Raw genomic sequence first — 17,633 nt, forward strand, 5'->3', positions numbered from 1 at the left:
GATGTGTCGGTGTCACGTTCTGACCTTAGTTCTTTTATTTATGTCTTTGTTTTAGGTTGGTCAGGGTGTGAGTGGGGTGGGTTGTCTATGTTCCGTTTTCTATGTTGTGGTTTTGCGTTTGACCTGGTATGGTATGGTTCTCAATCAGAGGCAGGTGTTGTTAGTTGTCTCTGATTGAGAATCATACTTAGGTAGCCCTTTCCCACTAGTGTTTCGTGGGTGTTTATTTTCTGTTCTGTGTTTTATTTCACCTTTCAGGACTGTTCGTTTTTGTCGTTTTATTGTTTTTTGTTCAGTGTTCACAATTCGTATTAAAAATCAAGATGAACACTTACCACGCTGCGCTTTGGTCCTCTCCTTCATACGACGACCGTTACAGTTGGAACGTCCATTGACAAGGTGTTGTGTGAACACCTGCTTATTTCAGTTCGTTATGTAACAACTGCTTAGTTGTTTGCTCATTGAAGCTGGATCATTGGATGGGACTATACCGTGATTGGCATTTATATTTCAGTTCAAATAGGTTGCAAGACTTAACATGACAGCGAAGGAATTAATCATCCACCTCCCCCTCCTTTTCGATACAAACTCTCTCTTTCTCTCACTTCTAAACACGCTATTACATGATTTTTTTGGGTTTTGATGAAGATGAGGGGAGGGTAATGTGCTATGCTAGTTTTGAATGGTTGTTGAGGGCATAAATATATAATTACTAAACACTACATGAGTAAATTATATGTCAATGGTAATGATGGGTTTTGTATCTCTTTATCCTGCAACCAGGGTTGTGTTTAGGTAAGGATACTGCTGATAGCCCCGCACTGCTCTCGTTTCAGGCCGCGCGTCAGAAGAGACGAGATGCTGCTCAATTTCCATTTTTATGAACAATCGGGCTCCCTCTGTCAGAGAGACGGATGGAGGTGCACGGACAGATCAATGTCACTCTGCCTACGGGCGGCGTCAGCATGCCGACCAGCTCGGCTCAGCGGGGAGAGTGAGCGAGTGGCGGTGTTCTCATCCTCGGTGTTTAATGGATCAGCGGCACACTCACTCATCCCCAGCCAATTACACAGAGAGGGTCGGAAAGTGAATGAGACACTATAGGGAATTCTCCCTTAACAAAAGCAAATATCTCTCCTCTCTTCTACTCCCCCCCCCCACACCAAATATATATATTTTAAATCCCTCTAACATCCCCCTGTCTCTGTTTGTTTTCCTTTGATAAATCATACTACAGTAGAGAAGATTAGGTAGCTTGATAATTCATACTACAGTAGAGAAGATTAGGTAGCTTGATAAATCATACTACAGTAGAGAAGATTAGGTAGCTTGATAAATCATACTACAGTAGAGAAGATTAGGTAGCTTGATAAATCATACTACAGTAGAGAAGATTAGGTAGCTTGATAAATCATACTACAGTAGAGAAGATTAGGTAGCGTGATAAATCATATGACAGTAGAGAAGATTAGGTAGCTTGATAAATCATACAACAGTAGAGAAGATTAGGTCGCTTGATAAATCATACAACAGTAGAGAAGATTAGGTAGCTTGATAAATCATACTACAGTAGAGAAGATTAGGTAGCTTGATAATTCATACTACAGTAGAGAAGATTAGGTAGCTTGTTAGATGATTTAGCCAAAACGTGGATCTGTTTGTTAACAAGTCCATTTTTCCTTGGTAACAGTTTCATACGTTTCTGGCCAATTAATCCCTCTTGTTCTTCTTATAATGTAAATCTCATTCTAATTATGATGTGTATCTTCACAGCTCTTTTACACCAAAATGTGACAGTAAATACCCAGGGGGGGGAAACACATGACACATTTCCTGTTAATGATGCTGTAATCTGGGGTTTTGGTTGTGAAGACCAGTGGCTATCCGTCATTCAGGGCAGAAATAAATATAATATATATCTGGGGTTTTGGTTGTGAAGACCAGTGGCTATCCGTCATTCAGGGCAGAAATAAATATAATATATATCTGGGGTTTTGGTTGTGAAGACCAGTGGCTATCCGTCATTCAGGGCAGAAATAAATATAATATATATCTGGGGTTTTGGTTGTGAAGACCAGTGGCTATCCGTCATTCAGGGCAGAAATAAATATAATATATATATATTTTTTATTATATTTTTGTAGCTTTCCTGTTTTGAATGTTTTTTTGGCATTAATACGTGTCACGTACATATTGGACTGATCATGTCAACAACTTATTTTCAAGATCTTAGCTAGCAGTCATCATCTTGAATCAAGTCTGCAATCTACTGGCAAATCCTTTTTAATCCTTGTCATATGAAGAGAAATAATGAAGAGAAATTATAGATAAAACGTATCGGTCCTCATCGGCTGTTGGACATAAACATTGCACGTTGGAAATCGCAAAATCAACAATGAGTGGTTTGGAAGGAATCAGTGGCTAACTGCAAGCATTGCAAAGCAATCATTAGCCTGCTATTCAGTGGAGTGGTTGTGGTTGTGTAGTCCCAAGTCTAAGATTAAGGGGCTCTTTTCCTAGTTTAAAATTATTAACATTCAACATTGCCCATGCTGTCAATGAAGCATGATTTGTTCCGCGCTCAAAACAACTGTTAACTTGGAACTGCAAAATCTGACTTCAGTGAGTTCAAGACCACTGGGTACTCAGGAAAAAAATTAACTACGACTGGGAAAATGTGTTTTGAACTTTCATCCAACTAGGGATTGTAAATCAGGAACTCGGGCCTCTCGGGCCTCTTTCTGACGTCATCATGATTCAATCTTTTTTTTTTCATCGAGTTCCCAGTTCTCTTGAAAACACCATAACTCCAGAGAATGACAGGCTTGATGACAAATTTGATGACAGAATTTGCCAACAAAGGACTGTCGCGCCACCTTCCTGTGGTGAGCACAACATTTCAAAAGTGCTGACCAAATAGTTTTGTTGACTATGTCCGTCTTAGCTCGCTCATTTATGTCTTATTCTAAATTACGGATTGCCTCTTATCCGCTTGTTCCCTTATGCCATAGTTTGTACATCTCAACTGTCAGTAGAAACCACATCTGTTTAAGCAAGTCAGCCAAATCAGCTATGTTTTTTAAAAGGCAGTAAACGAGGCTGAACTAACTGTTTCGCTGCCATACGACAAGGCTCCACTGATAGCCAGGGGTAACAGTGGTAAGGTGTTGGGACTCTGCTGTTAGGACTCTGCTGTTGGGACTCTGCTGTTAGGACTCTGCTGTTGGGACAGCTTTATGTAAGCCCTATCAGTTTGTGGGCACCGTTTGTCACCGTTATAATGCAAATCATGTGTTGTTTTGTGTTTTGTGTAGTAGCTTTGAAGACCAGGGAAATATGTATTTTTTCATGCCATGGTCAACCCATCATGAGTAATCCACATTCTGGTTGTTATTAACAGACAGAGACATATTTTCTCTGGTTGATAAATTAGATGTTAGATGTTAACATCTTTATAGAACCTGACTATGACATCATCAAATATGTCATAATGAAGTCGATGCAAACAATTTTGCCCTCTGTGTGTATTTCGCTATATAGGCTGTTCATTTTCAACCGTACAGCTGCATAGCTAAATTAAATCACTCACTGCGGTGAGTCCCACCAGCTGTAGGATTTCTGTAGAAATCCTAATTGATGAGCAAAGTCAATAAGAGACCTACCTAGTCTCCTGTAGCCCCCACATTGACTCTCTACTGGTACCCCCTGTACATAGCCTCCACATTGACTCTGTACCGTAACACCCTGTATATAGCCTCCACATTGACTGTACTGTAACACCCTGTAAATAGCCTCCATATTGACTCTGTACCGTAACACCCTGTATATAGCCTCCACATTGACTGTACTGGCACCCCCTGTAAATAGCCTCCACATTGACTCTGTACCGTAACACCCTGTATATAGCCTCCACATTGACTCTGTACTGGTACCCCCTGTATATAGCCTCCACATTGACTCTGTACTGGTACCCCCTGTATATAGCCTCCACATTGACTCTGTACCGGTACCCCCTGTATATAGCCTCCACATTGACTCTGTACTGGTACCCCCTGTATATAGCCTCCACAATGACTCTGTACTGGTACCCCCTGTATATAGCCTCCACATTGACTCTGTACTGGTACCCCCTGTATATAGCCTCCACATTGACTCTGTACTGGTACCCCTTGTATATAGCCTCCACAATGACTCTGTACTGGTACCCCCTGTATATAGTCTCCACATTGACTCTGTACTGGTACCCCCTGTATATAGCCTCCACATTGACTCTGTACCGTAACACCCTGTATATAGCCTCCACATTGACTCTGTACTGGTACCCCCTGTATATAGCCTCCACATTGACTCTGTACTGGTACCCCCTGTATATAGCCTCCACATTGACTCTGTACTGGTACCCCCTGTATATAGCCTCCACAATGACTCTGTACTGGTACCCCCTGTATATAGCCTCCACAATGACTCTGTACTGGTACACCCTATATATAGTCTCCACATTGACTCTGTACCGGTACCCCTTGTATATAGCCTCCACACTGACTCTGTACCGGTACCCCCTGTATATAGCCTCCACATTGACTCTGTACCGTTACCCCCTGTATACAGCCTCCACATTGACTCTGTACCGGTACCCCCTGTATATAGCCTCCACATTGACTCTGTACCGGTACCCCCTGTATATAGCCTCCACAATGACTCTGTACCGGTACCCCCTGTATATAGCCTCCACATTGACTCTGTACCGGTACCCCCTGTATATAGCCTCCACAATGACTTTGTACCGGTACCCCCTGTATATAGCCTCCACATTGACTCTGTACCGGTACCCCCTGTATATAGCCTCCACAATGACTCTGTACCGGTACCCCCTGTATATAGCCTCCACATTGACTCTGTACCGGTACCCCCTGTATATAGCCTCCACAATGACTCTGTACTGGTACCCCCTGTATATAGCCTCCATATTGACTCTGTACCGGTACCCCCTGTATATAGCCTCCACATTGACTCTGTACCGGTACCCCCTGTATATAGCCTCCACATTGACTCTGTACCGGTACCCCCTGTATATAACTTCCACATTGACTCTGTACTGGTACCCCATGTATATAGCCTCCACAATGACTCTGTACTGGTACCCCATGTATATAGCCTCCACATTGACTCTGTACTGGTACCCCATGTATATAGCCTCCACAATGACTCTGTACTGGTACCCCATGTATATAGCCTCCACATTGACTCTGTACCGGTACCCCCTGTATATAGCCTCCACATTGACTCTGTACTGGTACCCCATGTATATAGCCTCCACATTGACTCTGTACCGGTACCCCCTGTATATAGCCTCCACATTGACTCTGTACCGGTACCCCCTGTATATAGCCTCCACATTGACTCTGTACCGGTACCCCCTGTATATAGCCTCCACAATGACTCTGTACCGGTACCCCCTGTATATAGCCTCCATATTGACTCTGTACCGGTACCCCCTGTATATAGCCTCCACATTGACTCTGTACCGGTACCCCCTGTATATAGCCTCCACATTGACTCTGTACCGGTACCCCCTGTATATAACCTCCACATTGACTCTGTACTGGTACCCCATGTATATAGCCTCCACAATGACTCTGTACTGGTACCCCATGTATATAGCCTCCACATTGACTCTGTACTGGTACCCCATGTATATAGCCTCCACAATGACTCTGTACTGGTACCCCATGTATATAGCCTCCACATTGACTCTGTACCGGTACCCCCTGTATATAGCCTCCACATTGACTCTGTACAGGTACCCCATGTATATAGCCTCCACATTGACTCTGTACCGGTACCCCCTGTATATAGCCTCCACATTGACTCTGTACCGGTACCCCCTGTATATAGCCTCCACATTGACTCTGTACTGGTACCCCCTGTATATAGCCTCCACATTGACTCTGTACCAGTACCCCCTGTATATAGCCTCCACAATGACTCTGTACTGGTACCCCCTGTATATAGCCTTCACATTGACTCTGTACCGGTACCCCCTGTATATAGCCTCCACATTGACTGTACTGGTACCCCCTGTATATAGCCTCCACATTGACTCTGTACTGGTACCCCCTGTATATAGCCTCCACATTGACTCTGTACTGGTACCCCCTGTAATATAACCTCCACATTGACTCTGTACTGGTACCCCATGTATATAGCCTCCACATTGACTCTGTACCGGTAGCCCCTGTATATAGCCTCCACATTGACTCTGTACCGGTACCCCCTGTATATAGCCTCGCTACTGTTATTTTACTGCTGCTCTTTAGCTATTTGTTACTTCTATTTTTTGTATTTTTTACTTAACACTTTTTTTAAACTCCAAACTGCATTGCTGGTTAAGGGCTCTTAAGTAAGCATTTCACTGTTGTATTCGGCGCATGTGACAAATACAATTTGATTTGATTTGAAGAGTCACAATATAGAGCCACAGAGACACAGAGAGACACAGACACAGACAGAGCAACAGACAGAGACACAGAGAGACAGATACACAGAGAGACAGAGAGAGACACAGAGAGACACAGAGAGACAGACAGAGACACAGAGACACAGATACACAGAGAGACAGAGAGAGACACAGAGAGACAGACAGAGACACAGAGAGACAGACAGAGACACAGAGACACAGAGACAGAGACAGAAACACAGATACACAGAGAGACAGACACAGACAGAGACACAGATACACAGAGAGACAGAGACACAGATACACAGAGACACAGAGACACAGAGAGACAGAGAGAGACACAGAGAGACACAGAGAGACAGACAGAGACAAAGAGACAGAAACACAGATACACAGAGAGACAGAGAGAGACAGAGACACAGAGAGACACAGAGACACAGAAACAGAAACACAGAGAGACAGAGAGAGACCGATGGAACCATTAAATGTCTCCTCGCCGGCATACTGAGCTGCTGTGTTGTGTTATCTTCATGCTAGCAGTCCACCGAGCTGCTGTGTTGTGTTATCTCCATGCTCCAGTAGTCCACTGAGCTGCTGTGTTGTGTTATCTCCATACTCCAGTAGTCCACTGAGCTGCTGTGTTGTGTTATCTCCATACTCCAGTAGTCCACTGAGCTGTTGTGTTGTGTTATCTCCATACTCCAGTAGTCCACTGAGCTGCTGTGTTGTGTTATCTCCATACTCCAGTAGTCCACTGAGCTGCTGTGTTGTGTTATCTCCATACTCCAGTAGTCCACTGAGCTGTTGTGTTGTGTTATCTCCATACTCCAGTAGTCCACTGAGCTGCTGTGTTGTGTTATCTCCATACTCCAGTAGTCCACTGAGCTGCTGTGTTGTTAAACCATCCCCAGGAGCGTTGTGCTTTTCTACTGACAGCCAGCTGAGTTAACTAAAGCCTTGGAGACAGTCGCTCGGCAATCTTCAATCAAAGGGCAAAATAGACCTCAATTACACCCAGCTACTTGACCTCTGAACCTTTGCCCTGATTGGCCCAGCTGTTGGCCATCGATTTCCCCAGCGCTCGTGAATCATCCGTTAAAATGAGGGGCTTTCTTCTGTCGCACGACTTTATGAATTGCTAATTGATTGGCTCTTCCAGATTGTCGTCTCCCCTCAAACATGCCTGAACGCCCACCAATCAATTGGAATCATTCGTCCGCTCTGACTATTTCTTTCTTGCCTTTTCAACCGAGGCTGTCTGCTAAATTACTTCATGGAGTAGTATGGAGCTAACACAACACAGCAGCTCAGTGGACTACTGGAGTATGGAGATAACACAACACATCAGCTCAGTGGACTACTGGAGTATGGAGATAACACAACACAGCAGCTCAGTGGACTACTGGAGTATGGAGCTAACACAACACATCAGCTCAGTGGACTACTGGAGTATGGAGATAACACAACACAGCAGCTCAGTGGACTACTGGAGTATGGAGCTAACACAACACAGCAGCTCAGTCGACTACTGGAGTATGGAGATAACACAACACATCAGCTCAGTGGACTACTGGAGTATGGAGATAACACAACACAGCAGCTCAGTGGACTACTGGAGTATGGAGCTAACACAACACAGCAGCTCAGTGGACTACTGGAGTATGGAGATAACACAACACAGCAGCTCAGTGGACTACTGGAGTATGGAGATAACAAGAACACATCAGCTCAGTGGACTACTGGAGTATGGAGATAACACAACACAGGAGCTCAGTGGACTACTGGAGTATGGAGATAACACAACACAGCAGCTCAGTGGACTACTGGAGTATGGAGATAACACAACACAGCAGCTCAGTGGACTACTGGAGTATGGAGCTAACACAACACATCAGCTCAGTGGACTACTGGAGTATGGAGATAACACAACACAGCAGCTCAGTCGACTACTGGAGTATGGAGATAACACAACACATCAGCTCAGTGGACTACTGGAGTATGGAGATAACACAACACATCAGCTCAGTGGACTACTGGAGTATGGAGATAACAAGAACACAGCAGCTCAGTGGACTACTAGCATGAAGATAAAAATGAGGTGATATGATAAAAGAATAATGGTCTAGCTGGGATAGAGATGGAAGTACATGTTGTTACAGAGAAACCTTAGAGACGGGTTTATCAATCCTCCTCTCGCTCTATCTTCCTCATCTCTCTATTTTCCTCGTCTCTCTATCTTCCTCTTCTCTCTATCTTCCTCGTCTCTCTACCTTCATCCTCTCTCTATCTTCATCCTCTCTCTATGTTCCTCCTCTCTCTATCTTCCTAGTCACTCTATCTTCATCGTCTCTCTATTTTCCTCATCTATCTTCTTCCTCTCTCTATCTTCCTTCTCTCTCTATCTTCATCGTCTCTCTATGTTCCTCCTCTCTCTATTTTCATCCTCTCTCTATGTTCATCCTCTCTCTATCTTCCTCTTCTCTCTATCTTCCTCTATCTTCATCCTCTCTCTATCTTCATCCTCTCTCTATCTGCCTCTTCTCTCTATCTTCCTCTTCTCTCTATCTTCATCCTCTCTCTATCTGCCTCTTCGCTCCATCTTCCTCGTCTCTGTATTTTCCTCATCTCTCTATCTTCATCCTCTCTTTTTTCCCTCTCTCTCTATCTTCCTCATCCCTCTATCTTCCTAGTCACTCTATCTTCCTCGTCTCTATATTTTCCTCATCTATCTTCATCCTGTCTCTATCTTCCTCCTCTCTAGTCTTCTCATCTCTCTATCTTCCTCGTCTCTCTATTTTCCTCATCTATCTTCCTCCTCTCTCTATCTTCATCCTCTCTCTATGTTCCTCCTCTCTCTATCTTCATCCTCTCTCTATGTTCCTCCTCTCTCTATCTTCATCCTCTCTCTATGTTCCTCCTCTCTCTATTTTCATCCTCTCTCTATCTTCATCCTCTCTCTATCTTCCTCCTCTCTAGTTTTCTAATCTCTCTATCTTCATCCTCTCTCTATCTTCCTCCTCTCTATTTTCCTCATCTCTCTATCTTCCTCATCTCTCTATCTTCCTCATCTCTCTATATTCCTCGTCTCTCTTTCTTCCTCATCTCTCTATCTTCCTCATCTCTCTATCTTCCTCATCTCTCTATCTTCATCCTCTCTCTATATTCCTCGTCTCTCTTTCTTCCTCATCTCTCTTTCTTCCTCATCTCTCTATCTTCCTAATTTCTCTATCGTCATTCTCTATCTTCCCCCTCTCTCTATCTTCATCCTCTCTCTATTTTCTTCATCTCTCGATCTTCCTCGTCTCTCTTTCTTCCTCATCTCTCTATCTTCTTCCTCTCTATTTTTCTCATCTATCTATCTTCATCCTCTCTCTACTTTCCTCATCTCTCTATCTTCCTCATCTCTCTATCTTCTTCATCTCTCGATCTTCCTCGTCTCTCTTTCTTCCTCATCTCGCTCTTCCTCATCTCTCTATATTCCTCGTCTCTCTTTCTTCCTCATCTCTCTATCTTCCTAATTTCTCTATCGTCATTCTCTATCTTCCCCCTCTCTCTATCCTCTTCATCTCTCGATCTTCCTCGTCTCTCTTTCTTCCTCATCTCTCTATCTTCCTCATTTATCTATCTTCTTCCTCTCTATTTTTCTCATCTACATCCTCTCTCTATTTTCCTCCTCTTTCTATCTTCCCCATATCTCTCTTATTTTCCTTATCCCTCTATCTTCCTTCTCTCTATATCTTCATCCTCTCTCTATCGTCCTTGTCTCTCTATCTTGCTCAACTCTCTATCTTCCTCATCTCTCTTTCTTCCTCAACTCTATATCTTCCTCATCTCTCTTTCTTCCTCCTCTCTCTTCTTCCTCTGTCTATCTTCCTCCTCTCTCTATCTTCCTCCTCTCTCTTTCTTATCCTCCTTTCTCTTGATGTCTCCTGTAGTCATACTGAAGCCCTGCTACATCTCACTGACAGAGGAAATACATTCCCTCAGACAGATTCCTGCCATAACAAACACACACACACACACACACACACACACACACACACACACACACACACACACACACACACACACACACACACACACACACACACACACACACACACATAGCCAGCGAGGGCTAAATAGATTCAGACGTGTGGATCTCAAGGGACCCAGAAGGGGCCAAACATGAACAGACAACGCTGTGTTTTAGTCTGCATCCCAAATGGCATCCTATTCCCAAAAGTAGTGCACTATGTAGGGAATAGGGTACCAGGGGTCATAGGGTTCTGGTCTAAAGTAGTGCACTATGTAGGGAATAGGGTACCAGGGGCCATAGGGTTCTGGTCTAAAGTAGCGCACTACTTAGGGAATTCGGATGCCATTTGAGCAGTGGTGGGCCGTCAGGGCCAGCAAGGCCTTCTCTGCTGGCCTAAACATCATCAGAATATAATTTTTTTTTAAATATATTTTCCCACAAATATGTATTAAATTATTCCCCAGAGTAAGAGTTATACTCTTCATTTCATAGCGTTCCTCTTGGTTGCACTGCTTCCAGCCCCAGGTTGAGATTTGGAGGGCTGGTCTTTATGTTAGATCTTTTATCCAATCATATTCAGCCATCATGTGTTGCCAGGGGTCTAAAATCTGCCCTCAGACCTTCAGAATCAACAGTGCGGGCGCTTGTAGCTTAAAGTGAATGGAAATGAACATTTAGTGTCAACCAATCAGCTTTAGAGTTGGCTATTGTACGCCTGCTGGCTGGCTCCAGTGTTCCACAGGGGCCAGCTAGCAGGCGTAGTGCGTGCACGTCTTTTGATTGGATTACCAATATTGAGAGGCAGATCCTATATGGGCAGGTCTATGCAAACCTCAGAACTAGCAATCTGAATTTGATAAACAAATTAATTTGCATACTACTAAGCTGTTTTTTTAACCCACAATGGCGGAAGGAGGAGAAGATATCGATTTGGTCGAGGATATAATTATAACGCCATTCTCAAGACAAACGCCGACGCTACAAAGCCTGTCACAGGCGGGAAAGGGGTTCGTTCACCACTTTCAAAGTTCCAACTACGAGCGCTCCGAGAAGCACTGCAAACTGTACTGCTGGGAATGCCTATTATTTGCAAGTGATAGATTTGGTGTTTGGAGCCACACTGGCTTTGCAAACTTGAGTTGTCTAACCAAGGCAGCAATGAGACACGGCTGGGCACTTACAAGCAATGGTGCTTTTGAAAACCTTTGGGGACACCCGAGTGGATCTACAGGTCAACGAACAAGCGCGCAGGGCAATGGAGCTGCACAATGAAAAGGTATTGTATTCTTCCCCTGAAATTCTATGAATAAAAATGTCAATTTCAAGGTGACGCAACGCCTGGTTTTATACTGCGTTTCTGTCTAAATGTATAGTGTCTAGAGCCATGGCATCATAATGATGGTAATAAGAGGTGGATTAATTTGGGTGAGACTGTGTAGGACCTCACTGAAGGCCCAGCCCCCAGGCCCACGGCACGCCACTGCATTTGAGACTAGATTAGATAGAGGAGACATTGTTGCTACGGTGATTTTATAGAAATGGGATTGTCATAGGGACCGGTAGAGAATGAGGGGGGTTGGGATGAGAGGAGGAATACATTGTCTTGAGAGACCTAGCTTGGTAGTGAGGCAATTTCCAACTGTTTCCCATCAGATAGTGCACTCATGAGTGATTGATGGATAAAGGCAACCTAATGGGTTTGTTATGAACACAGAATCCCCCCCAGAAGGATATTTTCATGACCACATGTTTCTCTGTTACTTTCATACGCCCTGTCTTATTTTCTCTCTCACTCGTTCACACACACACACACACACATGCAAACACACACTGGCACACACACACACACACAAACACAGATACATATGCTCATATGCACACAAACACACGCAGACACGCAAACCCACCCTTCCACACAGCCACCCTTCCACACAGCCACCCTTCCACACAGCCACCCTTCCACACAGCCACCCTTCCACACAGCCACCCTTCCACACAGCCACCCTTCCACACAGCCACCCTTCCACACAGCCACCCTTCCACACAGCTACCCTTCCACACAGCCACCCTTCCACACAGCTACCCTTCCACACAGCTACCCTTCCACACAGCTACCCTTCCACACAGCTACCCTTCCACACAGCTACCCTTCCACATAGCCACCCTTCCACACAGCCACCCTTTCACACAGCCACCCTTCCACACAGCTACCCTTCCACACAGCTACCCTTCCACACAGCCACCCTTCCACAGACAAAGGGCAGGCATCGGCATCTCTGACCCTGGCAGTACACGGGTCTCATGGCTTCTGTTGTTCTACAGAGAACAACATTGCATTTAGGCTGATAGTAACGCAAGCTCTGCCTCCCTGGCTCTCTGTACCTCCTCCAGGCAAGAAAGACTCACATTGCCTGACCTCTAACCTGCTCTGTGTGGAGGTAGGAGCAGAGCCCTGGAAACACAGACTGACAGTCCCTCTCTCGCTCTCTCTCTCACTCTCACGCTCTCACTCTCACTCTCTCTCACTCTCACTCTCACTCTCACTCTCACTCTCACTCTCACTCTCACTCTCACTCTCACTCTCACTCACTCTCTCACTCTCACTCTCACTCTCACTCACTCTCTCACTCTCACTCTCGCTCTCGCTCTCTCACTCTCTCTCTCGCTCTCTCTCTCTCTCTCTCTCTCTCTCTCTCTCTCTCTCTCACTCTCTCTCTCTCTGTGTCTGTCTATCCCAACCACGGTCACACACTCAAGATAGCTGTCAGATATGTAATCCCCGGTTCCTGGTATGAGAGAGGTACCTGTATTCAGGGTTGGGGAGGATATAATCAGTGGTAACTGTAACATTTACAAAGCAACCTACACGACCCACTAGGCACAGATATCTGTTTAACATCTAGTTTTCATTTAAATTCGATTTAGTTGTCAATTAACGTGAAATAACATTTTTTACATTTGAGCCATGTCATTAGATTAAGAATTTTTTAAAATTTAGTTTTAAAAAACATGTCTTCACATTGATGAATTTTCCACATTTGGATTGAACGTCAACAGAAAGGAAAAATATATATTTTTTGTTGTTGTTGATTCAACCAGTTAGTGCCCAGTGATAAATCTATATTATACGAGGTCTCTGCAGGCCTGGGTTGTCTTACTCTCTGCCTCTCTGTTTTGTGTCTCTTGTGAAATATTCAACCAATTACAGCTTACGTTCAAGTTATTTGGGGAAAATCATTGTACGTTTTGTAAAACAAGGGCTTGCTGTGTCGTCCATAATGAGTCTCCATAGAGACCGAGCACCAAACACACTTGTCCACCAGCTAAGAGGAGTATTACCATCTGAAGCCATTCATTTGAATCAACCTCTGCTTTGCACATGATAATCAACCCCCCCAATAATCTCTTATTTACTCAGTGTCCAAATAACACAAGGAGCCCTGATCCCACCGCATGTCATTATCGTCATGGTTACAAAGACTAACGAGAAGCCCTCTCAGAAACAATAGCTCTTTCAGTCTTCATGGACGTTTGTGTTTCCGTTTCACGGGCTGTAATAGTCACACACTCAAATTTAATTTGGTCATGGGGCCTGTAGCGTTTCCAATCAAATCAATTGCTTCGCTCCCATTCTGAGAACATTCATCAGCCTCTGAATAGCTCCTAGATTACCACCCCTCCTCCATTCTTCCTCACTGAGGCCGATGGAGTCCCCATCCCTCCTCCATTCTTCCTCACTGAGACCAATGGAGTCCCCATCCCTCCTCCATTCTTCCTCACTGAGATCAATGGAGTCCCCATCCCTCCTCCATTCTTCCTCACTAAGACCAATGGAGTCCCCATCCCTCCTCCATTCTTCCTCACTGAGGCCAATGGAGTCCCCATCCCTCCTCCATTCTTCCTCACTGAGGCCAATGGAGTCCCCATCCCTCCTCCATTCTTCCTCACTGAGGTCAATGGAGTCCCCATCCCTCCTCCATTATTCCTCACTGAGGCCAATGGAGTCCCCATCCCTCCTCCATTCTTCCTCACTGAGGCCAATGGAGTCCCCATCCCTCCTCCATTCTTCCTCACTAAGACCAATGGAGTCCCCATCCCTCCTCCATTCTTCCTCACTGAGGCCAATGGAGTCCCCATCCCTCCTCCATTCTTCCTCACTGAGGTCAATGGAGTCCCCATCCCTCCTCCATTATTCCTCACTGAGGCCAATGGAGTCCCCATCCCTCCTCCATTCTTCCTCACTGAGGCCAATGGAGTCCCCATCCCTCCTTCATTATTCCTCACTGAGGCCAATGGAGTCCCCATCCCTCCTCCATTCTTCCTCACTGAGGTCAATGGAGTCCCCATCCCTCCTCCATTCTTCCTCACTGAGGCCAATGGAGTGTGCTGCTAAACTGAAGTGGAATGTTATTAGTGTTTGATTTGGGGGCCTGGGTATTTTGTGGGTTTGGGGTCTGGAGGTGTGGGTCCTAAGGGATTGGGGGACTGGGGGTTTGGGAGACTGGGGGTTTGGGGGGCTGGGGGTTTGGGAGACTGGGGGTTTGGGAGACTGGGGGTTTGGGAGACTGGGGGTTTGAGAGACTGGGGGTTTGGGTCCTAAGGGATTGGGGGCCTGGGGGTTTGGGAGACTGGGGGTTTAGGGGCCTGGTGGTTTGGAAGACTGGGGGTTTGGGGGAATGGGGACCTGAGGGTTTGTGGGCCTGGGGGTTTGAGGGCCTGGGGGTTTGAGGGTCTGGAAGTTTGGGGTCTGGGGGTTGGGGCCTAGGGGTTTGAGGTCTGGGGGCCTGGGGCTTTAGGGTTTGGGGGTTTGAGGATCTGAAGTTTGGGGTCTGGGAGCTTGAGGATCTGGGGTTTGGGGCCTGGGGGTTTGGGTTTTGGGGGTTGGGGACCTGAGGGTTTGGGGTCTCGAGGTTTGGGGTTTGAGTCTCTGGGGGTTGGGGCCTGGGGGTTTGAGGGTCTGGGAGTTTGGGGTCTGGGGGTTGGGGACCTGAGGGTTTGGGGTCTGGGGGTTGGGGACCTGAGGGTTTGGGGTCTGGGGGTTGGGGACCTGGGGGTTTGGGGTCTCAAGGTTTGGGGGGTTGGGCCTGGGTTGTTGGGGTTTGGGGTCTGGGGGTTAGTCTCTGTGTGTTTTCTTACCATATGCCCTAACCAGTTAGGGGCCCATTAAGGTCAGCGGTATTGAGGTTGGGATAGGGGCCCCTGGCTGTGGCTATGGCATTATAGTGGAAGCTGTGGCTATGGCATTATAGTGGAAGCTGTGGCTGAGGTTGGGATAGGGGCCCCTGGCTGTGGCTATGACATTATAGTGGAAGCTGTGGCTGAGGTTGGGATAGGGGCCCCTGGCTGTGGCTATGACATTATAGTGGAAGCTGTGGCTGAGGTTGGGTTAGGGGCCCCTGGCTGTGGCTATGGCATTATAGTGGAAGCTGTGGCTGAGGTTGGGATAGGGGCCCCTGGCTGTGGCTATGACATTATAGTGGAAGCTGTGGCTGAGGTTGGGATAGGGGTCCCTGGCTGTGGCTATGGCATTATAGTGGAAGCTGTGGCTGAGGTTGGGATAGGGGCCCCTGGCTGTGGCTATGGCATTATAGTGGAAGCTGTGGCTGAGGTTGGGATAGGGGCCCCTGGCTGTGGCTATGGCATTATAGTGGAAGCTGTGGCTGAGGTTGGGATAGGGGCCCCTGGCTGTGGCTATGGCATTATAGTGGAAGCTGTGGCTGAGGTTGGGATAGGGGCCCCTGGCTGTGGCTATGACATTATAGTGGAAGCTGTGGCTGAGGTTGGGATAGGGGCCCCTGGCTGTGGCTATGGCATTATAGTGGAAGCTGTGGCTGAAGTTGGGATAGGGGCCCCTGGCTGTGGCTATGGCATTATAGTGGAAGCTGTGGCTGAGGTTGGGATAGGGTCCCCTGGCTGTGGCTATGGCATTATAGTGGAAGCTGGGGCTGAAGTTGGGATAGGGGCCCCTGGCTGTGGCTATGACATTATAGTGGAAGCTGTGGCTGAGGTTGGGATAGGGGCCCCTGGCTGTGGCTATGGCATTATAGTGGAAGCTGTGGCTGAGGTTGGGTTGTAATGTTTTGCTAAGCAGTCTCTTTACAGGCTGGCTGTGATGAGTCACCTCCCAGAGAGGAGCATGGGGGGAATCACTAATGACACTGGAGAGACAGCTAGAGCCCGAGCCTGTCCTTCACCTTAATGGTGTATGCGAGTGTATGTGTGTGGGGGGGGGGATAAAGTGTGTGTGTGTGTGTGTGTTTGGGGGGTAACGTGTGTGTGTGTGTTACGGGAGGTAAAGTGTGTGTCTGTTTTGGGGGGTAAAGTGTGTGTATGTTGGGGGGGCAAAGTGTGTGTGTGAGGGGGGGGGGTGTGGGTGTGTGTCTTGGGGGGTAAAGTGTGTGTGTGTGAGTGGGGGGGGGGGGGGGGTAAGTGTGTGTATGTTGGGGGGGTAAAGTGTGTGTGGGGGGGGGGGGGTGTGGGTGTGTGTCTTGGGGGGTAAAGTGTGTGTGTTGGGGGGGGGTAAAGTGTGTGTGTGTTGGGGGGGTAATTTGTGTGTATGTTGGGGGGTAAAGTGTGTGTGTGAGGGGGGGGTGTCTTGGGGGGTAAAGTGTGTGTGTGTGTGTTGGAGGGGGTAAAGTGTGCTGGAGAGGTAAAGTGTGTGTTGGGGGTAAAGTGTGTGTGTTGGGGGGGTAAAGTGTGTGTATGTTGGGGGGTAAAGTGTGTGTGTGAGGGGGGAGGAGTGTGGTTGTGTGTCTTGGGGGGTAAAGTGTGTGTGTGTGTTGGAGGGGGTAAAGTGTGTTGGAGAGGTAAAGTGTGTGTTGGGGGGGTAAAGTATGTGTGTTGGGGGGGTAAAGTGTGTGTGTGTGTGTTGGGGGGGTAAAGTGTGTTTTGGGGGGTACAATGTGTGTGTGTTGGGGGGGGTAAAGTGTGTGTGTGTGTGTTGGGGGGGTAAAGTGTGTGTGTGTTGGGGGTAAAATGTGTGTGTGTGTGTGTTGGGGGGTAAAATGTGTGTGTGTTGGGGGGGTAAAGTGTGTGTGTGTTGGGGGTAAAGTGTGTTTATGTTGGGGGGTAAAGTGTGTGTTGGAGGGGGTAAAGTGTGTGTGTGTTGGGGGGTAAAATGTGTGTGTGTTGGGGGGTAAAGTGTGTGTGTGTGTTGGG

This window comes from Oncorhynchus kisutch, linkage group LG10 (genome assembly GCF_002021735.2).
Source record: "Oncorhynchus kisutch isolate 150728-3 linkage group LG10, Okis_V2, whole genome shotgun sequence".
Lineage (NCBI taxonomy): Eukaryota > Metazoa > Chordata > Actinopteri > Salmoniformes > Salmonidae > Oncorhynchus > Oncorhynchus kisutch.